Genomic DNA, 25,402 nt, shown 5'->3' on the forward strand with positions numbered 1-25,402 from the left:
ACTCAACAGGCATGTACAGGTCAACCAGGGGATCAGGCCCAGCCAGCATGGGTTCATGAAAGGCAGGTCCTGCTTGACCAACCTGATCTCCTTCTATGACATGGTGACCCACCTGGTGGATGATGGAAAGGCTGTGGATGTCATTTACCTGGACTTTAGCAAAGCTTTTGACACCGTCTCCCACAATATTCTCCTTGGGAAGCTGGCAGCTCATGGCTTGGACGGGCGTAGTCTTCGCTGGGTAAAAAACTGGTTGGGTGGCCGAGCCCAGAGAGTAGTGGTAAATGGAGTTAAGTCCAGTTGGCGGCCGGTCACGAGCGGTGTTCCCCAGGGCTCTGTTTTTGGTCCAGCCTTGTTTAATATCTTTATCAATAATCTGGATGAGGGGATTGAGTGCACCCTCAGTAAGTTTGCAGATGACACCAAACTGGGCGGGAGTGTCGATCTGCTCGAGGGTAGGATGGCCCTGCAGAGGGACCTGGACAGGCTGGACCGATGCGCTGAGGCCAACTGTATGAGGTTTAACAAGGCCAAGTGTCGGGTCCTGCACTTGGGTCACAACAACCCCATGCAACGCTACAGGCTTGGGGAAGAGTGGCTGGAAAGCTGCCTGGCAGAAAAGGACCTGGGGGTGTTGGTTGACAGCCGGCTGAACATGAGCCAGCAGTGTGCCCAGGTGGCCAAGGCGGCCAACAGCATCCTGGCTTGTATCAGGAATAGTGTGGCCAGCAGGAGCAGGGAGGTGATTGTCCCCCTGTACTCGGTGCTGGTGAGTCTGCACCTGGAATACTGTGTCCAGTTTTGGGCCCCTCAATACAAGAAAGACATTGAGATGCTGGAGCATGTTCAGAAAAGGGCAACAAAGCTGGTGAAGGGTCTGGAGCACAGGCCTTATGAGGAGTGGCTGAGGGAACTGGGGTTGTTTAGTCTGGAGAAGAGGAGGCTGAGGGGAGACCTTATTGCTCTCTACAACTACCTGAAAGGAGGTTGTAGTGAGGTGGGTGTTGGTCTCTTCTCCCAAGTAGTTAGCGATAGGACGAGAGGAAATGGGCTCAAGCTGCGCCAGGGGAGGTTTAGGTTGGAAATTAGGAGAAATTTCTTTACGGAAAGGGTGGTCAAGAATTGGAACAGGCTGCCCAGAGAGGTGGTGGAGTCACCATCCCTGGAAGTGTTCAAAAAACAGGTAGATGTGGCACTTCGGGACATGGTTTAGTCTGGTCTACCCTTGATTGGCTTAGAGTAGACTTGGTAGTGTAGGTTAATGGTTGGACTGGATGATCTTAAAGGTCTTTTTCAACCTAAACGATTCTATGATTCTATGATTCTATGATAAGATTAAGGAAGATCTGCACTGCATAAATGTATATTGCAGTGAAATAAAAATGCTGATACATATCCTCCACCATGAGTTGTTTCCACTTCTTGCACCTTTAGGAAGTTGAAAATAGCATAAGCCTCTTTTCAGCTTCTTTTCACACAGTTATGCCTCATCACTTGCAATCTGCTTTCTGTTCAGCCAGTGAGTATTTCTGGGCAAGTCATAGTCCATTCTGCTGCTTCTATTTTCTTCCTACCACTCTGTCCTGCAAAAATAGAAAAGATTTTGCCTTCCTTGCTAATCAGCCAGTACCTGGTGTCACATTAATAGCCAAGTACAAGAAAAGGCTCTGGTTAAAATATACTCTTTAAAAAAGTGTAAAGAAGGAATATAGACTAAAGAAAAACACAAAACTGGGCACATCTCCATCACAGAACTGTTTGTTTGTTATAAAGGTCTAAAGTTGGTAATCTCTAACAGTCCCTTCCTATTAATCATGTCATTTACAGCTCACAATGTCCACCCCAAACAGGACTGTTGACTTAATACAAGTTTTTAGAGTGTTATTGAGTAATGTGTTTCTTGTCCTGCTGAAGCTTAATGTCCTTCCTTCACACAGATCTGCTTGCTTTTGTGACGGTGTTAGCACAGTGAGAAATTACTTCATCCTTTATGTATTACGACATTCCCAATAACACATAACTCTTCTACTTCTTATTGTTGGTCTGATTAGCTCAAGGACTCTCTTCTGATTTTACCAGCCTTTCAGAGTTTTGCTGGGTCATTTCAAAGGGTTACTTTGATCCTGAGCAAGGTGTGAGTCATTTGAAAGAACTCCTCTCTCACTTAACTACAATCTTGAAAAGTCATTTAGTCTCCAATTTGGATCCTATCTTAATTGCTGTATGAATATTATAACAACACTAAAGACCACAACAGTGATAATTAATTTCCATAGAGACAATACACAGTTTAAAAAAAAAAGCGACACATGAGAAATGCCCAGTTTTTCTCATCATCACTTGTGTGTGTTGTGAAAGAGAGCGAGCCGTGATGGCGTGGGTGGCCAAGCCTCACTCCTGGCATTCAGGAAGTAGATTTGGAGAATATACTAGTCTTTTTACAAGGCAAAGGGATCCTTTTTCTTCTGGCAGCTGCCGGTATATCAGTACATCTGAGGCCCTGCCCTCTAGAGTTGAGAGCTAGACCAGCATCATACACTGACATGGTATTATTTATAAAGCATCCAGCACAACAAAACCCTAATTCAGATTGAAGCTCTGGCATAGGGGTAACAAATAATTGTAATTCAGTGTGAATCCCCTTCCCCAAGAGTATATTACGTACTTTCTACTCTGGTAGGTCATCAAATGACTCATGCTTTAACTAAGCACTCACAGTAAATATTTGCAGGTCTGAGTCCCCATTTTATGGCAGATCCAACCTAATTTATTTTGTCTGTTTGAACTGGGGAGGGACATACAGCAGTGCCCTGCTGCTGCTTCTCCCACCTGGGTCCTGGGGTCCCCTTCTGCTTTCCAGATAAGGTGCCTTGAGCACTAACACCAGAAACATTATAAGAGATCAGCGTCCATACTTCAGTTTAAACAACTGAGGAAATAAGATGAAGAATTTGGGGAGGAGGGAATGAAATGATAAATACGCCTGAGAGAAGAGGCTTTAATATCAAGGGTGTTTTCTGAATAACACAGCAGCTGAGAAGAAACCAAATCCTGTCAGAAGTGCTTGACACAGACACTCTGAATGTTGCTTCTCAGGTGGTTTATCATTTTAATATTTCCCCTCTGGGTGCACTAAAACAAACCAGATGGATATTCTACAGCCTCTTGGCTCAGCTGGTCTCCTAGACATGAAGGGCCTCTAGTGGCTGATAGTCTCATACTATTTAGAATCATAGAATCATAGAATGCTTTGGGTTGGAAGGGACCTTGAGAGATCATCGAGCCCAACCCCCCTGCAGTAAGCAGGGATTGAACCTGTGAACTTGGCGTTATTAGCTAAAATAACTCCTAACTCCGCAGACATTTTAAGGTGACACTTTCTCTCCGCTTGCTGTCTTTTATACAGCCTTAAGGAACAAAGAAGCAGCCTGTGGCAGAAGGAGACTAAAATGTAGGATGCTGATGCTATTCTACACATGATAGAGTGATATGGAAGGTCGGAGACTGAGTCACACCATTTCAGGCCCTGAAGTATTTTATACACATGGGTCTCCCCTTTACAGTCTTCCTGCATCCTTAACATCCCTCACCTGTACTGAGTTAGAAGACCTTACTTTTCAGAAATGTTCCAAAAAAAATTTTTTTTTTAACAGCTGACATGCCTAATTGATTTAGCTTGTGAGAGAGGGTAAGAGATGATTTAATTGCACTCTGCAGACATGGCTAACAGACAGCTGATGGTAGCACATTATTTCAGTATAGCAGAAAAAGGCAAGGTATAAGAAGTTTGAAGCTGAAGTTAGCAAAGCTCAAACTGGAAATAATGCAGGATTAACAGAAAGAACAATTAAGCCTTGAAAGAGATAACAAGATACAAAAAATTCCAAGTGGTGGAAAACAAGCATCAACACTGTCTGACTTTCTGAAATAACCTAAACCCAGCAATTCAAGCAAAAGCTAGTTAGGGCTAAATGAAACATCACTAGGCAAAATTCTCTGTTCTATATTTTTAGGACAGAAGAGACTAAATGACCTTTTCTGGGCTAAAAGAGATAAAAAAGTTTATTATCATCTGAGTTATGAGATCAGTGGTAGGAAGGGAGGAAGAAAATAGGAAAAAACCAAACACACAGGGGACACAAAGCATTAGGGAATTAGCAAAATACAACAAGCAGATAAGCCATAGGTTTATTTATCCCAAGAAAGGCTTCAGCAGGTGAACAGTCATTACCAGAGGGTAGAGAGTATTATATGAAGAGACAAAAACATTCACTTCATTTTGAGACAGTCCATAGGCTTCATCATCCCAAGATACAAAAGTCAACATGTCTGATTGTCGTGATTTAGCACCAGCCAGCAACTAAGCACCACGCAGCCGCTCGCTCACTCCCCCTACCCCGATGGGATGGGGGAGAGAATCGGAGGAGTAAGAGTGAGAAACACTCCTGGGGTGAGATAAGAACAGTTTAATAATTGAAATAAAGTAAAAGAGTAATGCTAATAGTAACAGTATAATAATGATAATAATAATAATGATACACGAAGCAAGTGATGCACAATGCAATTGCTCACCACCCACCGACCGATACCCAGACAGTTCCCGAGCAGCGATCGCTGCTCCCTGGCCACCCCCCCCAGTTTATATACTGAGCATGACGTCATATGGTATGGAATAGCCCTTTGGTCAGTTTGGATCAACTATTCTGGCTGTGCCCCCTCCCAGTTTCTTGTGCGCCTGGCAGAGCATGGGAAGCTGAAAAGTCCTTGACTAGCATAAGCAGTACTCAGCAACAACTAAAAACATCAGCATGTTATCAACATTCTTCTCCTACTAAATCCAAAACACAGCACTATGCCTGCTGCTAGGAAGAAAATTAACTCTATCCCAGCCGAAACCAGGACACTGATGTAAATACCTTGTAGGATAAAGTGTAGAATTAGAGCTCATCTCTAGCCATTATTACTGACACTACAGGAAATAAGCAGACTCTCATACATGATGATCTTACTCAGCAACCGCTATGGGGCAGCAGTTGGACAAGGCACCCAAAAAGAGTGTGCAAAGAAACCATATCCAACAAGAAAAGGGTAACCATCTCTGAGCCACCAGGCTCTTTCAGGCTAACCTTGTTTTAAATGTTCCCCCAATTGCAAAAGGTTTTTTAGCTAAAAGGTCAAGCTAATTTTGAACATTATTTCCTGTTTCAGATCAAATATTTTGGTCAGGCTGGTTCAGGCCTGCTCTTGTCTTTTTTAAAAAAAAGAATCCTGCTAAATATAGTAACAGTTAATAAAAACTAGCATACACTTCACAGATGAATAAGGTATTATGGTAGCCTAGATGTGAAGTCCTGAAGGTTTCAGTACAATTCCTTTATTCACAAATACAATTCCTTTCCAAAAACCACAAGCAAAATGTTTCAAAATGTATTGGTAAGTTCTGGAAGGACTGCACCCCATGGAAAGGACCCACGCTGGAGCAGTTCATGAAAAACTGTAGCCTGTGGGAAGGACTCACATTGGAGAAGTTCATGGAGGACTGTCTCCCATGGGAGGGACCGCACGCTGGAGCAGGGGAAGAGTGTGAGTCCTCCCCCTGAGGAGGAAAGAGCGGCAGAGACAATGCATGATGAACTGACTGCAACCCCCATTCACTGTCCCCCTGTGCTGCTCGGGGGGAGGAGGGAGAGAAAACCGTGAGTGAAGTTGAGCCCGGGAAGAAGGGAGGGGTGGGGGGAAGGTGTTTTAAGATTTGGGTTTATTTTCTCATTATCATCCTCTGATTTGATTGGCAATAAATTAAACTGATTTTCCCCAAGTCGAGTCTGTTTTGCCCATGATGGTAATTGCTGAGTGATCTCTCCCTGTCCTTATCTCTACCCACGAGCCTTTCGTTATATTTTCTCTCCCCTGTCTAGCTGAGGAGGGGGGAGTGATAAAGCAGCTTTGGTGGGCACCTGGCATCCAGCCAGGGTCAACCCACCACAACCACACAGTCCTCCCATTGCATGCTGCACTTGTGAAGCTTTGGTTGGAGCCCTGACACAATGATCCTGCTTCCAGAAATATATAGACAAATTGGAAAGTATCCAGAAGAATCCAGACAGCATATATGGGAAGAGGTTTAGAAACTCTGTGAGGAAATTTTAAAAATATTGGGTTCATTTAACAAAGAGGAGACTGGGAGGCAAGACAACATTCCTCAAATATCTGCAAAGAAAGAAAGTAAGAAATTCTTCTCTATATTCACCAGGAATGGGATTGGGAACGATAGGCTTATACTGCAGCAAAGTTTAGTCCACAAAGAAAACTCTCTAACAGAAAGGCTAGTTAAGCTTCCAGGGGTCTGTGAATAGGTTGGACAGCAACCTGCAAGGAACAGTCTTGGTATTGTTGATTCACTTCATAATTGCAACTGGTTCCAGTTGAATGTTACTAACTACAGCTCTGTGTTGTGGTTTAACCCAGCAGGCAACTAAACACCACACAGCCATTCGCTCACTCCCCCCTAGTGGGATGGGGAGAGAATCGGGGAAAAAAAAAAAAAGTGAAATTGAAGGGCTGAGATAAAGACAGTTGAATAGGACAGAAAAGGAAGGGAAAATAATAATAATAATATACAAAGCAAGTGATGCACAATGCAATTGCTCACCACCCACTGACCGATACCCAGACAGCTCCCGAGCAGCGATCGCTGCTCCCCGGACAACCCCCCCCAGTTTATATACTGAGCATGATGTCATGTGGTATGGAATAGCCCTTTGGTCAGTTTGGATCAACTATTCTGGCTGTGCCCCCTCCCAGTTTCTTGTGCACCTGGCACAGCATGGGAAGCTGAAAAAAGTCCTTGACTAGCATAAGCAGTACTTAGCAACAACTAAACCATCAGTGTGTTATCAACATTCTTCTCATCCTAAATCCAAAACACAGCACTATGCCTGCTACTAGGAAGAAAATTAACTCTATCCCAGCCGAAACCAGGACACAAGTTTGAAATTGGCCCTACAGATGGTACCATGAATGCATATATACTAAGTATAGCACTGTTTGCCTCCTTCAACCTTAATTTGACCCTTAGGAGCTATTTACAGCTTTCCATAACCTAAGCCAGGAAAAAAAAAAAGATGTCTCTAATTCTCAGGCAGGTGGCTCACCAGCTGAGGCTGGAAGGGAAGAGTAGCTAAGGCATAATATTAAACCAGGATTGCTCTTGTCACAAAGAGAATGATGCAGTGAAAGTAATGGGCCATCCTTTCAATCCTTGGTCTTCAGGCTAAAATGCCCATTTCAGTAATTTTCATGCTATACACATGTTTACTGGGAACCAGAAAATGAAGCTATAGATGTTTATTTCACTGGTCTTATATTGAAATACGAGGAAGAAAGAATATAATTTTGTAATTGCTTTTGGTAGTCTGCCACTTTTTAAAATGCACCCCCCCTTCTCTCTGTTGCTTTATTCTTCAGCATTATAATCTCTTGCTGAAATAGACGTTTTCCTCAATGCTGTTTTCTTAAGGTCTTAGAGCTTGGAAAACTCTGCTTAAAGTGAGTTTTTATCACTGTCAAGGTCATTGAAGCTTGAAGAAGCTGACTAAATTTTTCCCTTACCCTAAAGGAATGCACACACAAAAGGAACAATTGGAGCAGCACAGCTGAAGTACGTGCACCAAGATGAAGGGAGGTCAAATTATACATCACAATTTGATATAGAATATGAGCAGATCTGTCCTTGTCATAATTTTAAAATCAGAGCCATTTTGTCACCTTATTAAAAGCTGAGAAAAACAAAACATTCTGGGCAGTCTTCAAATGCTCTATTTAAATCTCTGTCCAGCAAAAGCAAATAACAATATTTTGTCTAATATTCTTTGTACATTTCCATAATATGAGATTAAAAAAAATCTTATTTATGTCTTTCAGCAGCACAGCAAACATGTACCATCTGTAGATGTAAATGTAGGGAAGCCTGGGGAATATGCAAATTTCAATTCAGGGTGAATTATCTGGAAGCTCTTTTTAATATCACTGGCTCTTCTCTATATACTGAGCAAAACCAAAGAACATAACTGGCATACTTATCCTGCCCACTATTTGCAAAAGTGCTCCTGCAAGGTGTCAGATTTTTAGACACCTGGAATCAGGGCAAAGGGCTCATGATGTGCACCAGACAGCTGCAATTGTTATTCCAGCTCCCAGGCAACAGAAGCAAACCTAAATCTGATGAGGAATCTGGGTCACAGCTGGGTTCAGTAAAAAAAAATCCCAAAGGAAATAAAAAACATGAACATTTCATATTCTCCAGTTGTGTTTCATCATAGTTGCCAATGACTTCAAAGTAATCTGAGACTTGGAAACTGCTTCTGAATAAACAACCGAGCCATTGCAAGCCACAGAGTTCTGCATCAGGAGTCCAAGCCACCAATTCCTTTGGGCTCCAAGTCTTCCCTGTAGGGAGCTTGTCCTTGCAAATAAAGCTCAGACAGATATTTACAACAATTAGTAATGTTCTTTAAGAAAAAAAAAAAAAAAAACCAACAACTTTCTTCATGAGAATTGCAGATCAGTCTGCTAAGGCAGTGTATCCTGAGGGTATAATGTCAGAAAGAAGGTCTGAGTTTTGCACCCTGGGCTTTTTAGCAGGAAGATCAGGGACTTTTCCAAACAGCCAATTCCCAACATTAGAAAAGGGATTAACAGGAGAGACAGCACTGATGATCACACCTGGATTATCTGGGGATGCAACTGAATCACCAGGCACTGCAAAAGAAGATTTAGCTTCCCTTTATAAGTTGATTGGCATTGTGAAAATGCCTGTGAAAGGCTGGTATTTGACAAGACCAGGGTGCTGAGGAATGTTAGAAATAGGAACTGGGAGGGGGCTCAGGCACAGGAAAGGTTACAGTGCTCTTGAGAGACCTATTGCTATTGAACAGTCTAAGGAGAAGCATCAAGTGTCACAAGTCCAAAAGAAGGGGAAGTGGGGAGAATCACAGCATTTGGGTGTTACAACAGCACATGTATTTTGCCCTTTAATTTTTCAGTTAACCCCCTTTAATAACCAGCCTATATTTTGAAATAGATCAGGCTTCAGAACCTTCTACCAAAACTTTCCCTAATGATTTATCTATTTTTTTAATTACATAATACAGGTTTAAGTATGATGTGGAGTAATTGCTGGAGGTGACTTAGAAATTAAACTTAGATTCACAGTTTTAGGAAAGGCACAGCACTGAAGAAGCCTCCAGGGTGGAGTGCAGCTGGCATGCAAGGAATCCATTCCACGGAAGTTCCCTAGACCTGCAACCTTAGACGTCGGCAACACCAGGGAAACTTGGTGTGTTGGCACTAAGAGGAACTGCCCGGAGGGTGGAGCGGTGTGGAGACACTGCGGCCAGGCTCGGTGTGGCACCCCAGATGGGACTGCTGTGAAGCATTCTGCCCAGCCGGGGCAGCTCCTGTGCCCCTGGATTCCCCAGTACACTCCGTCAAGCCCGGAGACTTGGTCTATCTACGGACATGAAAAGACGAAGCATTTGTCACCTTATTGCTGCTGCTTTTAGTCCCTGTATAGTCCTGACTGTGCCAGAACATGGCAAACAATTTATTGTAGATGTACTTACCAAAGGAACAGAGTGCAGTATAATGGAACACTGCGAGAACTTGGGCAAACAATGGATGGATGAATGAAGAAGGACAATAGGAAAGGGTATGAGACCCTGGGCCAACAACCTGTCATGGTTTTGACAAAATGCTGCCCTTTGGTAAACTTTGCTCATTATAATATCATTATAATACCATTATAATACCATTATAATACCAAAACACATCTCCATCCCAAAACCTACCCGCCTCTAAGGTGCGACCACTCCTCACTGAGCCTGCGCTTTGAATTTTTCCTAGCCTATACCTTTAAAGCGAAGCGAGAAAGTTTTACACCAATCATAACAAAGTATGTATGAGTAGAGTCACTCAAGCTCCACCTGAAAGGTAAAAAATAGTATAAATTAGCCTAAGAGAGAGGGGATGTTAGGGAAGATACCATCGCATACCACCCTGACTTCTGGGATCAATCGACGGGCTGAGCCTCTCTTCCCCCGCACTGGGACGCCTTTGGGTAAGATTTGAACACTTGGTTATACCAAGTGCCTCCGCAGAAAACTTAGAAACCTCTATATATAGAGTCGCTTTATGTCTTTTGATGCATCTGTGTTATTCATACTTTTGGTATTTGCATGTGCCTTGCAGTCAGTGAATTTATCACCGGTAATGCAAAGAACCTGTGTGTCTGTTGCTTTAATAAATTGCCTTGATTTATTGGTCTAGCCGTGATAGTGGTCATTGAACGCGACCAGATGCTTTAAGTGTGGCCATGGTAGTTCATGGAACGCGACTAGATGGAAGGTGCCCTGCGTTATTTGTGCATCCATAATCGTGATAGTTCAGTACACTGAACGCGACCAGACTTATAACGATAAATTGGGTACCTTCCAAAGCCCTCTTGATGCAACAGGAGTACAGTATACCTTTTTAACAGGCTTCCCCAAGGCTCCAAACGCTCCCCTGCTATTGCTCATGGAGCACTAGTGGAACTTTTACAGCAAGTATCAGTTCCACCAGAAACCCATGTCTACCAATACATAGATGACGTTCTGATTCGGGGCGACTCCTCAGAGGCAGTAAGAACAGCGGCCGCCTCTGTATGGGAAACCTTAAATAATGCTGGAGTACTCATACCACTAGACAAGTGCCAGGGACCTGCCCAAGAAGTGGCACTTTGGTACATGGTTTAGTCTAGTCTACCCTTAATTGGTTTAGTGTGGGCTTGGTAATGTTAGGTTAATGGTTGGACTCGATGATCTTAAAGGTCTTTTCCAATCTAAATGATTCTATGATTCTATGATTCGAAGTGAAATTTCTAGGAACCTGGTGGATCGCTGGTAGTGCTTCAATTCTACCTGATACCTTGGAAAAGATAGAAGCTTTACAGCCTCCCCAATCCAAAAAGGAACTCCAACAAACACTGGGAACGTTAGGATATTGGAGGAAACACATACCTGGATTCTCAGTTATAGCCAGACCCCTCTACTCCCTCCTACAGAAAGGAAAGGTATGGGAATGGACAGAAGACCATAACAAAGCTATGAAAACCTTAATGAATGAACTGCGAACATACCAATCCCTTGGACCTGTACACCCCTCTGATCCTATCATTGTAGAATGGGGATTTGCTGAACATGCAACTTATTGTAACCTGTTTCAGACTGGTCCTAATGGCCCAAAAGGACCTTTACTGTTTAGTTTAACTGCATTTAAAGAGATGGAACAACGATACTCTGAATGGGAGAAAGGGCTTTTATACTTAGTTAGAGCTGTGAAACAGGTCGAGAAAATACATCAGGTCCTTTAAAATCATCTGCTGGGTACAGGTATATTCTGACAGGCGTAGTAGAAGTGGTGTCTGGACTTTTAATGGCCACTAAGTGCCTAAAGGCCGATAGGCACCATCTGAGGCCTTTCCTCATGGTTCTCAATTTTGCCTGTTCCTGACTCTATTCAGAGTGATAATGGCTCACATTTTGCTAACAAAGGAGTACAAGAATGGGCAAAACAAGAAGGAATACAATGGGTGTTCCACACTCCATACAACCATACCATTAGACTGTGGATAAAATGGGCCAATGGGCTACTTAAAAGATATCTTAAGCCACATGAAGGACAATGGGACACCCGCCACTCAAAAACCCCTAGACCAGCTGAATAATAGATATGGTCCCTATGGAAGCCTATAGTGCACCCTCAGCAAGTTTGCAGACGACACCAAGCTGAGTGGTGCGGTTGACACACCAGGAGGACGAGATGTCATCCAAAGGGACCTGGACAAGCTGGAGAGGTGGGCCTGTGTGAACCTCATGAGGTTCAACAAGGCCAAATGCAAGGTCCTGCACCTGGGATGGGGCAACCCCCAATATCAATACAGGCTGGGGGATGAAGGGATTGAGAGCAGCCCTGTGGAGAAGGACTTGGGGGTACTGGTAGATGAAAAGCTGGACATGGGCCAACAATGTGCGCTTGCAGCCCAGAAGGCCAACCGTATCCTGGGCTGCATCAAAAGAAGCGTGGCCAGCAGGTTGAGGGAGGTGATTCTGCCCCTCTACTCTGCTCTGGTGAGACCTCATCTGGAGTACTGCATCCAGCTCTGGAGCCCTCAGCCCAAGAAGGACATGGACCTGTTGGAGTGGGTCCATAGGAGGGCCACCAAAATGATCCGAGGGCTGGAGCACCTCTCCTATGAGGCCAGGCTGAGAGAGCTGGGGTTGTTCAGCCTGGAGAAGAGAGGGCTGCGGGGAGACCTTATTGCAGCCTTTCAGAACTTAAAGGGGGCCTATAGGAAGGATGGGGACAGTCTTTTTAGCAAGGCCGGTTGTGACAGGACAAGGAATAATGGATTTAAACTAAAGAAGAATAGATTTAGACTGGATATAAGAAAGAAATTTTTTACAGTGAGGGTGGTGAAGCACTGGAACAGGCTGCCCAGAGAGGTAGTGGAAGCCCCATCCCTAGAAACATTCAAGGTCAGGTTGGACGGGGCTCTGAGCAACCTGATCTAGTGAAAGCTGTCCCTGCTCACTGCAGGGGGGTTGGGCTAGATGATCTCTAAAGGTCCCTTCCAACCCAAAGCATTCTATGATTCCATGAAGCCCAGTTACTCGAGCTTTCTTGACAGCTCCTTTAGACAAACCTCTAGGTAACGGGCATAGCTGGTCTCTAATGAAACCAGGACAACCTGTCATAGTAAAACTACCGTCTATTGGAACAGTACCAATGACTCTAACTAAACTACGAGGAACAATGGCATGGGAAGCTATTGACAATAGTGGAGCAGAACATAAAATCAGCGCTAGATGGATTTATCCTGTATCGTAAAAGGGGTAACCCATTTGGCCTTCCCCATCGAGACTCTTCCTTTCTTTCTTTTACAGGAAACAATGAACCCCACTAATGACACCATGGGAGCAACTATTATACTAGACACCATCATCTTCACATCATCGTGTATACTCCTCTGCCCCCTCTTCGTATTAATCTGCTGGGATCAATATCGATGGCAACGACAGCAACGGTTATATGCCCCTACCCCAACTTGTCTTTTCCTATTAATTGGAGTAGGTAGAATCATCACCGCTCAAACACAAAACCCATGGGATCATGCATTAGTAAGATATACTGGAAATATGGGAACATCGAGGGAAAGGGCAGGCTTAAACCTTTCTACTTTGGTTATGCACAGAAATGAGATATACTTAAGAAATGAATGGAGGTGGGACAGGAAAAATTTTGTGAAGTAATACTCTTAAAGCTCAAGGTATCTGTTTGGACACAGAACAAAATATTTGCAACTTTGAATTATGTCCCAATGAGGTTCCTAAAACTATAGAGAGATATATATATTGGAAAGGGATGTGTATGTATGAGAACACTGTGTAAATCCTTGTTAATAGATGATTTTGTTCACACCGTAACCAACCACTCTAATCTATGCGTGTGTAACTTTTCTGTAATCATTGGTTGTGATTTCAATTTTTCTGTACCCATAACTACTCACGAAGATTTGTCTCGTGATTACATGCTATATCATGAGCTGCAACCAACACCTATTGGAATGAATCTGACTTTAGTCAAGTGACTCCTTATCCTGGTTTTGGCTGGGATAGAGTTAATTTTCTTCCTAGTAGCTGGCATAGTGCTGTGTTTTGGATTTAGTAGGAGAAGAATGTTGATAACACACTGATGGTTTAGTTGTTGCTAAGTACTGCTTGTGCTAGTCAAGGACTTTTCAGCTTCCCATGCTCTGCCAGGGGCACAAGAAACTGGGAGGGGGCTCAGCCAGGATAGTTTATCCAAACTGGCCAAAGGGCTATTCCATACCATATGACATCATTGTTTTATACATTAGAGTTTGGAGAATGGCTAAACAAGTTATACTGTTGCAACCCCCCCCCCCCGCATATATAATGTTGTCTAAATGCATTTAATGAAGCTTTAATAGTTATGGAGGTTGATGAAATATGAAAAATTTTCCCTCAAATTACAATTGGAATGCGGCATTGTCTATTTATAGGCACAGAGGCAAGAGGTAACCACACCACCACTTCGTGGAGAGATAGATTGACTTTGGTCATGGGGCGGAATGTGGTGGTGCTTTGTGTACTTCTTCCATGTAAGTAATAGAGTGAACCTTGCCATTCTCGAATCTTTAACTAAGTCGCTATTTTGATTGTAACAAATTCCATCGAATTGCTGTTTTAAATTGGATGATGCTTAAGTGCTGTTAAGAATTATAGAACCTAATTCTATGATCTATCTCAAAAATATTAATAAATGTTAAATTTCTGCTAAACCAAAGCTGTGTAAAAAAAACATATTCGTGACAGAAAGTGGCAAACATCTGAGGCAGCAGTTAGCAAGAGAGCACAAGGAAAACAAAGATTTTTAAGTTGTGCATAGATCAGAAGATATATCACCAAAGAAGGTCAGTGTCTAACAAAACGGTGTTACTTTAATGCAGTTGCATGGTGTTTTTTGTTGCCAGATACAATGCATACTCCAAATAAGATTTTACAACTCATGAACATTTGAGGTCTTATGGATGGGAGTTTACGTTTCCCCAGTGTTACAGGGCAGTAGTTGGCATTGATTTTTGCTGTTCTCAGCACTTCCTCACAAAAAGGACAATTGTATTGCTGAGGAGCACTTTGGGCCCATGGATGAAAAGAAAGTTTGTGGGTTTCTAATGACTATTTCCCCAAGAGGAGCAATTGGACATGTGCAGTGGCACAGCAGTGACAGCAGGTGGTGAAAGCATCAGCTCTTTATGCACTGATCCTTGGGGCCCCTTCCTGCTTGACTGTGCCAGGGCTCTGTGTCACCACCTGGCCAGCCTTCTCACGTCTGCGTTTTATGGTTCTCCTGCAGGAACAGGTTGTGAGGGAGGTCTTGGTGCTGTTTCAGGCAGTAACTTTGTCTTCAGGATAGCAATGGTTTGAGTAGCAGCTTGCATATCTGGCAGTGTTTGATATCTTACTTCCAGTTCACCTCACAAAAAGCCACATATAAACAATCTCCAGCTTCAGACTGGATCCATACCTACATCAGGATTTGGTGTTTTGGCCCTTCCTGTGTAGATGAAATTTGTTCAAGTACAAACTTTAAACCTTACTTGAACACCACTTCAGGCTTTTTAGGGTCAAACTGGATGAGGCAGGCCAATGTTTACTTCAAAGACAGGGCAGACTAAGTCTGAAGGGAAGAAAGAGGGGCTTTCTCACCTAAACTTGTACATAGCAAAGCATGCTGTCTGCATACAATAAACAAATCAGGAAACTTAGCTTTCACTATGATGCTGTTATTCTGTTGGAGTTCAGTATTATGCCAGACTTCTACAGCACATAATTTAGGTCCCAGATCAAGAGATGTCAAAGGGTTGTGTCCATAATGCCCTCCCTGTATGAAATAGGTCTCCCAAAATAAAGACCTTTGGGTGGGAAAAGCCAGTCTACCTGAATGGTCTTAACTTTTGTTGTGGTTAGGTAATGAAGGCTTCATTAATTATCTGATCAAAACACAAGATACAGTGTACTTCAGTCATGCATTATGTTTCAACTGGCAGAAGTAGTGAGCTCTTACTGTTGCATCAAGAGAGGCTTTGGAAGGTACCCAATTTATCATTATAAGTCCGGTCGCGTTCAGTGCACTGAAATATCACGATTACGGATGCACAAATAACGTAGGCACCTTTTGTCTAGTCGTGCTGCATGAACTACCACGGCCACACTTAAAGCATCTGGTCGTGTTCAATGACCACTGTCACGGCTAGACCAATGAATCAAAGCAATTTATTAAAGCAACAGACACACAGATTCTTTGCATTACCGGTGATAAATTCACTGACTGCAAAGGCACATGCAAATACCAAAGCTTTGGACAATACAGATGCATCAAAAGACATAAAGCGACTCTATATATAGAGGTTTCTAAGTTTTCTGCGGAGGCACTTGGTATAACCAAGTGTTCAAATCTTACCCAAAGGCGTCCCAGTGCGGGGGAAGAGAGGCTCAGCCCGTCGATTGATCCCAGAAGTCAGGGTGGTATGCGATGGTATCTTCCCTAACATCCCCTCTCTCTTAGGCTAATTTATACTATTTTTTACCTTTCAGGTGGAGCTTGAGTGACTCTACTCATACATACTTTGTTATGATTGGTGTAAAACTTTCTCGCTTCGCTTTAAAGGTATAGGCTAGGAAAAATTCAAAGCGCAGGCTCAGTGAGGAGTGGTCGCACCTTAGAGGCGGGTAGGTTTTGGGATGGAGATGTGTTTTGGTATTATAATGGTATTATAATGATATTATAATGAGCAAAGTTTACCAAAGGGCAGCATTTTGTCAAAACCATGACAGGTTGTTGGCCCAGGGTCTCATACCCTTTCCTATTGTCCTTCTTCATTCATCCATCCATTGTTTGCCCAAGTTCTCGCAGTGTTCCATTATACTGCACTCTGTTCCTTTGGTAAGTACATCTACAATAAATTGTTTGCCATGTTCTGGCACAGTCAGGACTATACAGGGACTAAAAGCAGCAGCAATAAGGTGACAAATGCTTCGTCTTTTCATGTCCGTAGATAGACCAAGTCTCCGGGCTTGACGGAGTGTACTGGGGAATCCAGGGGCACAGGAGCTGCCCCGGCTGGGCAGAATGCTTCACAGCAGTCCCATCTGGGGTGCCACACCGAGCCTGGCCGCAGTGTCTCCACACCGCTCCACCCTCCGGGCAGTTCCTCTTAGTGCCAACACACCAAGTTTCCCTGGTGTTGCCGACGTCTAAGGTTGCAGGTCTAGGGAACTTCCGTGGAATGGATTCCTTGCATGCCAGCTGCACTCCACCCTGGAGGCTTCTTCAGTGCTGTGCCTTTCCTAAAACTGTGAATCTAAGTTTAATTTCTAAGTCACCTCCAGCAATTACTCCACAACTCCTTCCCAAGTAAATGCAAAACAGGGTTTATCCTGTTCTTGCAAGGGGACCATAAAGAACATATCCTTGATATCTAAAACAGCCATCCATTTATGGGCAGCTGCTTGTAGAGTGGCAGTTAAATTTGCAATATTAGGAACTGCTGCTGTTAAGGGTGCAGTGTTGGCATTAAGACGCCGATAATCAATCATAAGGCGCCATCAACCATCAGGTTTGCGAACAGGCCGTACAGGAGAATTATATGGAGAATACGTCCTAAAAATAATTTGCTGAGACTCCAAGTCCGCAATAACAGCTGAAATTCCATCTTTGGCGGCAGCCAACACCAGATACTGGGGAACATTAGTGAGACTGGAGTCGGGGAGTGCAGGTGCTGCTCGCAGAAGGCGGATGTCAGCAGACTCCACCCCGAGACTTCCAGATCCGAATAACCACATACTACCATTTGGTAGCTGCCAGGTTCGTCCCATTAAAACATCGAACCCCAATATGTTTTCATAGTGATCTTTTACTGCAAAGCAAACTGAGGTTATTCGTTTTTCACCGGGAAGCCAAATTTTTACTTTAACAGTGGGACATAGTTTGCTGCCACCATTAATGCCAGTTAATTTAACTTTAGGTTAGCCTGGTCGTAATCCTGAGCTGGTTGCATTGGTTTGGGTAAGTACAGATATTTCTGCTCCTGTATCTATTAGGAATTTAGTTGGTTTTTGCTGAGGACCTACAGGAAACATAATATAAGGGCCATCATTGCTTATCCATTGATGAATATCGATTTTCCAGACAGGCAGGCCCAATAGCTGTCTGGGGTTTACCCGATTTTTGATTCCTGTTTCTGTGATTCCTTCCGAGGGGAAAAAGGATTAGAAGGTCCTGCAGAAGCTGGCTGTGGGGGGGGCGGTAGCAGGTGACAGTGCTATGTCTTGCTTTTGAAAAGCTTCTATCAAGCTTAGAATAACTCTAGCCGGTTGTCTATGAATAGCAACTCTGGGAATACCCATTGCCAGGGCTTGTTTCCATAATTCATTCCTCTCTTCCTGGGCCCTTGATTGTTGATTAGTGGGTCCTGGTCCTCGAGAGTCACTCTGAGGTGTTTGCTTAATCTGTCTAACATTTCGACCTATAGTTTTTGTTCCACTGGACACATCATCCCATCCCATTTCTCATCCATGATTTATGATGTCATGCATTAATCCTGCCCAAGTGGGGAGGTTTCTTTGAAGCAAGGTTGCTTCCTGGTCATCTTCATCACTGACAACATCCCTTATGGCTAACAGAGCATTAAAATCTGTGTCCCTCTTGATCTCATCTTGTTTTGCAATAAGATAAGGTTTGAGCATGGCAGGGGCTCCCCTTATCAACGGCTTTAGCATAGCGTAGTCTACAGTTGCAGAGATGGGAACATCAAGGGAACTAGGCTCGTGCATGGCCCGAATACAGGCAGCTTTTGTAATAGCTGTGGAGAGCTCATCCAAAGATCTAACGGGTATTAACAAAGGCTCTCCTCTCTCCAATATATCTATTCCACCAGCCCAGTGTGCCACCCTACTTGTTATTGAATGGGGATCATTCAGGGGTCGGGACCAGCATTCAAAAAGACACCAGGGCCCCAGTAGCCATTAGCCTCATCAGTGTTCAGTAAAATTTTCTCCCCTGGTAAGACACACTCTCCATAGGTATTCAGTTTCAGTTTCTCCTGGTTTAGGACTATAACATTCTTGCAAATCAGCCATCTGAATCAGGTGGAATGGGAATGTTTTGCAAGTACTTGGACCTCGCCCTCCCTGGGGGCCTGTTTGCAGTTCAATTTTTATAATGGGTCTGGCTGTAAACTGAGGAGGTTCAGGAGGATATAGAGGGTCTTCCTCGTCTGAGCTGTTATTATAAGAATTATTCCAAATATTACCATCCAAGTCCTCAGGGGATACTATCAGTATTCTGATTTGAACCATGTCAGGAGGTTTCAGAGCTTGCATTAACATCATTTCAACACGTTCTCCTAACGTTCTTTCAACTGAGCTTCCTTAAGTTGTTTTTGCAGTTGTTCTATTTTTACTGATAGTAGCAGTTTGGTAGTTTTACATCCCTCTATTTCATCCTGCAGATCTTGCATTTTACGGGTTGTTTCCCCTCTTTCTCTACATGCAGCTTCTAAGCATGTTCCCAACATTTTGCAGATTATACCTTTATCTTTACCATCTTTAGTCAAACCCCTTGCAGCATTTAGCTGCTTCTCTACTGCTTCCCAATTATACCAATTATCACGGGTCCATTCTTTTGAGAAGCCAGGGTTCGGATTAATACCATGCCTTTGTAAGTAATCAGTGACACTACTTGCCATCCTGCCGACTACGCCAATTTGTCGCAAATACAGATTTGTGGATCCTGCTGACTACACTAATTTGTTGCGAATACAGATTTTTTACACGGCTTTGGTTAGCAGCGATTTAAGGTTTATTAATATTTTTGAGATAGATCACAGTATTAGGTTGTATAATTCTTAACAGCACTTAAGCATCAGCCAATTTGAAACAGCGATTTGATGGAATTTGTTACAATCAAGACAGCGACTTAGTTAAAGATTCGAGAATGGCAAGGTTCACTCTATTACTACATGGAAGAAGTACACAAAGGAAAAAAAAGCTACACTTGAGTTAGAATGATCCACAGAGGGATTGTGGGTGCAGGGGATAAGGGGGACCCTCCCATTGAGTCATGAGGTTCAGAATAGACCCCCTTGCTTTCTAAACTCCTTTCAGAGAGGATCCTAGGTGCGGCTAGGTCCAATCTTAGTCTCAGACTTGGTCAACGGTTTATAGGAATAGGGATAATATATATGTGTATATAGCCAAATTGCACGCACACACATACACATACACCGAGGTTAACCTGTGATTAAAATTTCCCCTTTCGTGAGTTTCATGAATTACTCACTTTTATGTGCTGGCATTCATGAACAGACGGTTGGTGAACCTCGCAAAATCAGGCCTTTGAGTCCTTGCAAAATCAATGCACAATCTTTCAATGCTCGTGAAATCTATCCTGAGAGGCGTCCCAGCTTAGGGGGAGATACTGGGTCACACAGTCCACTGCAGTCCTGGAGAGCTCAAAAAGGTCTCCCTCTTGGATTGCTATTTATAGGATCTCAAGATGATTGGCTTTGGTCAGTATTTTACATTTTGGCCACAATTCGTGCTGAGTCATTCTGGTACACAACTCAGGCAGCAGATAGCCCAGGTGTGGACAGAGATTGCCTGACGCCCAAGTTCTTATGACCAAGATAACAGAACAATAGGGCTTTTCCTGGGATCTCAGTGGCCTGGGGGGCTGTACCACCACAGGAAGGGGGCACTGACAAAGCAATTGGACAAGGGGCACAAACCCTCAGCCTCTGGAGGTGACTACTGTCAGATATGAAAGAAAGATATAACATCTTCCTTGAAGGGATATGTCACCCAGGCAAGTGGACCACCATGGAGAGAGGTATCCAGTACCTGAGGGAATTAGCCATGCTGGAGGTGATTTATGAAGACCTGAACAATCAGCAGTTATCCAAATATCCAGATGAAGTCCAATGCACACAACCCATGTGGGGGAATTTCATACAGAGCGCATGAGCACTGTATGCCAACTTGTTTGCAATACTGGCCTGGAAAGACAGAGAGGCACCAATGGTGGATGAAGTGACTGGCCCACTCCGCAATATGAAGAAAGTCTCCCTTCCTCCCTCGTCTCAGCTGTGGAGAAACTGTCCCTGGAGGTCCAGCAACTAAAAGAGGATAGGTCTGACTCCCCACCTGTACGGACCAGTGTCCTGGTTTCGGCTGGGATAGAGTTAATTTTCTTCCTAGTAGCAGGCATAGTGCTGTGTTTTGGATTTAGTAGGAGAAGAATGTTGATAACACACTGATGTTTTAGTTGTTGCTGAGTACTGCTTATGCTAGTCCAGGACTTTTCAGCTTCCCATGCTCTGCCAGGTGCACAAGAAGCTGGGAGGGGGCACAGCCAGAATAGCTGATCCAAACTGGCCAAAGGGCTATTCTGTACCATATGACATCATGCTCAGTATATAAACTGTGGGGGGTTGGCTGGGGAGCAGCGATCGCTGCTCGGGAACTGTCTGGGTATCCGTCGGTGGGTGGTGAGCAATTGCATTGTGCATCACTTGCTTTGGATAATGTTATTATTATTATATTATTATTATTATCATTTTACCTTATTTCAATTATTAAACTGTTCTTATCTCAACCCAGGAGTGTTTTTTTTCACTCTTACTCCTCCGATTCTCTCCCCCATCGGGGTAGGGGGAGTGAGCGAGCAGCTGTGTGGTGCTTAGTTGCTGGCTGGGGCTAAGCCACGACAGTCTTTTTTGGCACCCAACGTGGGGCTCTAAGGGTTTGAGATAATAACAGATTAACCAGAGTGTATTAAGGAATCTGTTAACAGTTGCCAGTCATGATATTAGTTCATCTGATCTGTACCATGTTCTTCTCTTGGCTGCGCATGTTAAAGCTTGGTGTTGGTCTGTGCATTGCGCTATGCTCTGCAGTGATTAAGGATGTTTTGCTTGGGAGGTTCCTTGTCAAAATCCTGACCTTGTGCATTGTTTTGTATCCAGGTTTTATACACAAGTCATTACTATACTTCGGGTACCACCTCATGGAGCGAGTTAGCAATTATACCTTTTCCTCGGAGAGGTTTGTTGTGGAGGAACTACAGAATGGCACCTTCACTACCTTCTTCTATAAGGCTTCCTCCCTCATTACAAAAAGTTTTCAGTATTTTGAACATCCCTGGGCAGTTAAGATACTTCTATTGATACTTCTGGGGAATATTGTTTCGGTTTTGACAAAGGTCAGTAAGCAATTTAAGAATATCACCCAGAGATCTGCCCCGAGGCTGGATAGTTATGACTGGCAGGGTGTGTGGGATAGTATGGGCAAGTACCTACGACAGTGGGCACCTCCAGTGTTTTGGAACTTCACCCCTGAACAAGTGCAGAATCCTGAAGAACTAGTAAAGTATTTGGAAAAAGTATGTTGTCACCCTGGCAACTCCAGGGAGACACAAATCATTGCAACATGCTGGGGACTGGCCCATGCCTATCGAGCCCTGTTCAACACTATTCAGTACCCTCAAGGGAAAGAGACGGTCTCTGGATCGGATGACAAAACAACAGGGACTGTGGCTACTCCAACCACAGCTACGGGCACTGCGGCTACTCCAACACACACCACAGGTACTGCAGCTACTGCAACCCCAGTGACAGGCACCGTGGCTAAAACAGAGAATCAACCTGCGCCGGTATCAGTTGCCCCTATACAGAAGAAAAAATACACAAGAAAATCGGCTCGTTTAGTAAGGGATGAAGATGAACCAGGGCCATCACAGGAATCAGAGGAGGAAGAACCTATAAATGAGATGGTAACCACCCAATCCCTATCCCTGAGTGAGCTGCGAGATATGCGAAAAGATTTCAGTCGTCATCCAGGCGAGCACATCATCACCTGGCTGCTCCGATGCGGGGATAACGGGGCCAGTAGCCTGGATTTAGAGGGTAAGGAAGCCAAGCAGCTGGGATCCCTTTACAGGGAAGGGGGCATTGACAAAGCAATTGGAAAAGGGACACAAACCCTCAGCCTCTGGAGGCGACTTCTGTCAAGCGTGAAGGAAAGGTATCCCTTCAAGGAGGATGTTTTATACCGCCCAGGCATATGGACCACCATAGAGAAAGGTATCCAGTACCTGAGGGAATTAGGCGTGCTGGAGGTGATTTACAGTGACCTGAATGATGAGCAGTTACCCAAAGACCCAGATGAAGTCAGGTGCACACGACCCATGTGGCGGAAGGTGGTACGGAGCGCACCAGCATCGTATTCCAACTCGTTGGCAATACTGGCCTGGAAAGATGAAGAGGCACCAATGGTGGATGAAGTGGCTAGACGACTCCGGGAATATGAAGAAAGTATCTCTTCCTCCCTACGGGCCTGTGTCTCGGCTGTGGAAAAACTGTCTGAAAAAATATGCCAAGAGTTCCAACAACTCAGAGAGGATCTGTCTTACTCCCCACCTGCAGTGTACCCTAATGCCATCAAGCAATAGAGGGGCAGAACCCATCTGTATTTCTGGAGTGACAGGGGGATCCCAACAGCTCACTGTACTGGAGGCCGAAGTGAGCCTTACTGGGAATGAGTGGTAGAAGCATCCCATTGTGACTGGCCCAGAGGCTCCGTGCATCCTTGGCATAGACTACCTCAGGAGAGGGTATTTCAAGGACCCAAAAGGGTACCGGTGGGCTTTTGGTATAGCTGCCTTGGAGATGGAGGAAATTAAACAGCTGTCCACCTTGCCCGGTCTCTCAGAGGACCCTTCGATTGTAGGGTTACTGAAGGTTGAGGAACAACAGGTGCCGATCGCTACCACAACAGTGAATCGGCGGCAATATCGCACCAACCGAGACTCCCTGATTCCATCCATAACCTGATTTGTCGACTGGAGAGCCAGGGAGTGATCAGCAAGACTCGCTCATCCTTTAACAGTCCCATATGGCCAGTGCAAAAGTCTAATGGGGAGTGGAGACTAACAGTGGACTATTGTGGCCTGAACGAAGTTACACTGCCACTGAGTGCTGCCGTGCCAGACATGCTAGAACTTCAATACGAACTGGAGTCAAAGGCAGCCAAGTGGTATGCCACAATTGACATCGCTAATGCATTTTTCTCCATCCCTTTGGCAGTAGAGTGCAGGCCTCAGTTTGCTTTTACCTGGAGGGGTGTTCAGTACACCTGGAACCGACTGCCCCAGGGGTGGAAGCACAGCCCCACCATTTGCCATGGACTGATCAGGACGGCACTGGAACAGGGTGAAGCTCCAGTACATCTGCAGTACATTGATGACATCATTGTGTGGGGCAACACAGCAGAAGAAGTTTTTGAGAAGGGAAAGAAAATAGTCCAAATCCTTCTGAAGGCCTGTTTTGCCATAAAACAAAGTAAGGTCAAGGGACCTGCACAGGAGATCCAGTTTTTAGGAATAAAATGGCAAGATGGACGTCGTCAGATCCCAATGGATGTGATCAACAAAATAACAGCTATGTCCCCACCAACTAGCAAAAAGGAAACACAAGCTTTTTTAGGCGTTGTGGGGTTTTGGAGAATGCATATTCCAAATTACAGCCAGATCGTAAGCCCTCTCTATCAAGTGACCCGGAAGAAGAACGAATTCAAATGGGGCCCTGAGCAACAACAAGCCTTTGAACAAATTAAACGTGAGATAGTTCATGCAGTAGCCCTTGGGCCAGTCCGGGCAGGGCAGGATATTACAAATGTGCTCTACACTGCAGCCGGGGAGAATGGCCCTACCTGGAGCCTCTGGCAGAAAGCACCAGGGGAGACTCGAGGTCGACCCCTAGGGTTTTGGAGTCGGGGATACAGAGGATCCGAAGCCCGCTCTACTCCAACTGAGAAAGAGATATTGGCAGCATATGAAGGGGTTCGAGCTGCTTCGGAAGTGGTTGGTACTGAAGCACCGCTCCTGCTGGCACCCTGACTGCTGGTGTTGGGCTGATGTTGCAAATATGATTTTTTTACATGACTTTGGTTTAGCAGCAATTTAAGATTTATTAATATTTTTGAGATAGATCACAGAATTAGGTTCTATAATTCTTAACAGCACTTAAGCATCAGCCAATTTAAAACAGCAATTCGATGGAATTTGTTACAACCAAAATAGTGACTCAGTTAATGATTTGAGAAGAGCAAGGGTCACCCGAATCTTACAGCAGGGTTGCACACACAGATGGGGGTTAAATCAAATCACACACATACGGACCGACAAACAGCTCTAAATCAAGTTGCACACGCACACAGAGAGGTTAACCTGTGATTGAAATTTCCCTTTTTGTGAGATTCATGAATTACTCACTTTTATGTGCCGGCATTCATCGACGGATGGTTGGTGAACCTCGCAAAATCAGGCCTTTGAGTCCTTGCAAAATTGTCGACGGACAATCCTTCAACCCTTGTGAAATCTAGCCTGAGAGGCATCACAGCTCATGGGGACATACTGAGTTTTACAGCCTGCTGCGGTCCCAGAGAGCTCAAAAGGTCTCCCTTTTGGACTGTTATTTATAGGATCTCAAGATGATTGGCTTTTGTCAGTATTTTACATTCTGGCCACAATTCGTGCTGAGTAATTCTGGTACACAACTCAGGCAGCAGATGGCCCAGGTGTGGACAGAGACTGCCTGAAGCCTGAGTCACTGCATTTGTGACCAAGATAACAGCATCTCAGAGTGGTCTGGGGGGTTGCACCATCACAGCTGGATCTTCAAAGGGAGGGTCCCCTCTGCACATCATGCAACTGATGCTATGTG

The sequence above is a fragment of the Pelecanus crispus genome, chromosome W, assembly GCF_030463565.1.
Source record: "Pelecanus crispus isolate bPelCri1 chromosome W, bPelCri1.pri, whole genome shotgun sequence".
In the NCBI taxonomy this organism is placed as follows: Eukaryota; Metazoa; Chordata; class Aves; order Pelecaniformes; family Pelecanidae; genus Pelecanus; species Pelecanus crispus.